The sequence below is a fragment of the Tachypleus tridentatus genome, chromosome 11 (genome assembly GCF_004210375.1).
Source record: "Tachypleus tridentatus isolate NWPU-2018 chromosome 11, ASM421037v1, whole genome shotgun sequence".
NCBI lineage: Eukaryota > Metazoa > Arthropoda > Merostomata > Xiphosura > Limulidae > Tachypleus > Tachypleus tridentatus.
Window position 1 is genome coordinate 26,656,286 of NC_134835.1, and position 3,877 is coordinate 26,660,162.

The window sequence follows — 3,877 nt, forward strand, 5'->3', positions numbered from 1 at the left end:
GTACGAAAAGCACAAACACACACAGAGATAATCACACATACCGGAGACAAAACTCATGAACCACCTGAAGATGCAACATCCTGCAGTACCACAGCAACTTACATAAAACATTCCGCAATACCACAGTAGTTTATATAAAATATCTTGCAGTATCATAGTAGCTTACATAAGATATCCTGCAGTACCACAGTATCTCACATACAGCATCTCGCGGTACCACAGTAGCTTACATAAGATATTCTGCAGTACCACAGTAGGTTACATAAGATATCCTGCAGTACCACAGTAGCTTACATAAGATATCCTGCAATACCACAGTAGCTTACATACAAAATTATAAAGCCTCCACGGCTGAAAGGGGGAGCATGTTTGGTGTGAGGGGATTCGAACCCGCGACCTTCGGATTACTTCGCCTTAATAACCTGATCATGCCGGTTCTCTACAAAATGAACAAGATTAGTAGCAGCATGCTAATCAGAAAGTAGGAAAAACTGTATAACCTTCCTTAAATATGAACTCCCACAACATTTCACTGAGAAAGCATCAAGAATTATCAGAAAGAAATTACAAAATCAGTAGCAATAAAACCATTTTTATTATATAATTAGGAAATAGTGCACCTTCGAGGATTTTGGTTTATTAACTCTACACAGTGTAATCAGACGTGTACCATATTTCACAGATACGTTAAGGTTGAGACTCTCATCAAACTATAAAAACTAATCCGGACCCTTGATTAATCTGGATCTCAGAAGGATTTTCTGAGACTGCGAAGGTGAAACTTGACAGTATTTAATATAAACACACGAAATCTCGTGAAGGTGTGGTGGGGCGAGGGTATATAATCTCTATGATTGATTTTGTTTTCCAACAGAAGGAAACAGGAAAACATCAATGTCAAGCGTCAGGAATTGACCTTGGAGATAATTCAACTTTATCAACTTCTCAGGAGGGTTCAAGCCCCCCTCACCTCTTGCACCTTCCGATATTTGTTCATCTGGACCCCCTTTTCTGAGTTCTCCAGTGGCACAGCGGTATGTCTGCGGACTCACAACGCTAGAATCCCGTGGTGGGCAGAGCGTAGATAGCACTGGTACAGCGGTAAGTCTACAGATTTACAACGCTAGAATCAGGGGGTTCGATTCCCCTCGGTGGATTCAGCAGATAGCCCAATGTGGCTTTGTTATAAGAAAAACACACATGCACACGTTCCAGTTAATGTAAGAACTTATCTACATTTCAACGTTAAACTTACAAGCTATTATTAATTTCTCATCAGATCAAATTACTTGCTTAAAACAAAACCAAAACACAACTGCTAATGACTATAGCTAACTAAATATACTATTCTTACTTATAAATACCTGAATGTATTGTTTCATCATTTTGGTACCGTTGTTGTCAATGATATTTTATATGGTTATTCTTATGATAGTTTTTAGCTATTTATACATTCAGTGGTAAATGGTTACTGGTTAATTTTAACACTTTGAATAACAATCTTTCTGTAAAATGACAATAGTTGAACATAGTAGCTCTATACAGGCAGCAATACAACCCTCATGGTTATATACTTATTTCGAACCAGAGAGTGGATATTTATTATAATTAGTTGTTTTTTCTATTTATTAACTTACAACATGTAAGAGGATTAAGTGGGAAATTTTGTTTAATAAATAATTTATTCAAATTTAAAATAACAGTTAAAAATTACGTATGTATAGTTTAACCAAAGGCATAATTTATAGAGAGTATCTTTTTTGTTTTCAGAAGCAATATTGTTTTTTGTCCCTCTAGAGCATATAGGAACCATCCTCCACAACCCCAACGGATATGTAGATTGTCCCTCCAGGCATATAGGAACTATCCTCCACCACCCCAACGGACATGTAGTTTGTCCCTCCAGAGCATATAGGAACCATCCTTTAAAACCCTAAGGTGCTTGTAACTTGTCCCTCCAGGCATATAGGAACCATCCTCTACAACCCCAACAGACATGTAGTTTGTCCCTCCAGGCATATAGGAACTATCCTCCACCACCCCAACGGACATGTAGTTTGTTCCTCCAGAGCATATAGGAACCATCCTTTAAAACCCCAAGGTGCTTGTAACTTGTCCCTTCAGAGCATATAGGAACCATCCTCCACCACTTCAACGGACATGTAGTTTGTCCCTTCAGAGCATATAGGAACCATCCTTTAAAACCCCAAGGTGCTTGTAACTTGTCCCTTCAGAGCATATAGGAACCATCCTTCACAACCCCAAAGTTCATGTGGTTTGTTCCTCCAGTTATGAACTTTTTTTCGGCTGGACATGGCATAACGATTAGTATGCTCGAATAATGAATCTGAGGATTTATGGTTCGCGTCCTACAGCCCCAAAAATACTATTCGCATTTTGGAGCCTTAAGTGTTTTATAAGAATGGCAGTAAAGTCCCAGAATTTGGTCACAAAAGAGCATCCTAAGACAATGGGTTTTGTTGACCAGCTACCTTTCGTTTAGTCCGGAGGTTCTTAACCAGTGATCCATAAGAGGACTGCAGGGAGCACGTGAACTGGAGGCAGATAAACAATTATTTTTCAAACATTATTTTGTGCATATGCATGCGAATATTGTTATGCGAATTTTTCTGGGAAGGGATGTCCATAGATTTTGAATTATATTTTCAAATCGGTCCGTGGCTCAAAAAAGTTAAGAAATACTGTTCCAGTCTATGAGTTCAGAATTACAGACCAGTATGCACTGATAGCCCATTGTGTAGCTTAATATCGAAATCCTGACACCAAAACACAAAAACCTGCACTAAAATAAAAAGAGTTTTGAATTTATAATAGCGTTTGAAATATGGACTGTTTCAAACTAAAATTATCTTAAATAGCTTCCTGCATCTAATATATATATATAGTAACTAAACGCTTAAATGATAAGGCCAGGAATAGCCAGGTGGTTAAGGCACTCGACTCTTAATCTGAGGGTCGCTGGTTCGAATCCCGGTTGCACCAAACATGCTAGCCCTTTCACTCGTGAGGGCGTGATAATGTGAAGGTCAATCCCACTATTGGTTTGTAAAACAGTAGCCTAAGAGTTGGCCGTAGGTGATGATGACTAGCTGCCTTCCTTCTAGTCTTACACTGCTGAATTAGGGATGGCTAGCTTTGTGCGAAATTCAAAAACAAACTCTCTCTCTCTATTTTTTTTACATTAAATATTAAAGAAAACCTATAACATTTTAATGGACAATTCACATCCAGTTGCCACAAAATCACACTCTGCACTTTGGGTTAGTGGTTGGGCTGCAAGAATGGCCGTCAATTTCCGATATTCTATCAGATAAGACAGGTGCTCTTCCGATATTCCATCAGATAAGACAGGTGCTCTTGACAAACTGCCTGTAATCTATAATTTGTGAATTCGGAATTTGGAACAACCCGTGTAGCTTCGCGTGAGCATTCTGAAACAAACAAATCAAGTGCAACTGACACGATCAATGATTTTGTTACGTTGTCTAATATTAACTATAGTTAACCAAATAAATATCCAATTATATAAACTGCAAGCGCTAAGATCCACATACGGTTTAAGCTAAAATGGTACAGCTGCCATTAGAATATAATATTGAGGGCATGTGAAAGTCTGTTTTTATATAGAGCCATGTTCTATTACAGTGGATCTTAACTTCACTTTAGATTACTGAACATTATTGTTTATTACTGTGGATAAAAATGTTTTAAAACACGCACACATACAGTAAACATTAAAATTAGCACCAGTTCGCATTGTGTCCCAGAGTTGGAGGATGTTCAGTTCTGGGATTTGATTTTACACATTGAACACAGCAGGTAATTTGTTTGTTTGTTTCGAATTTTGCGCAAAGCT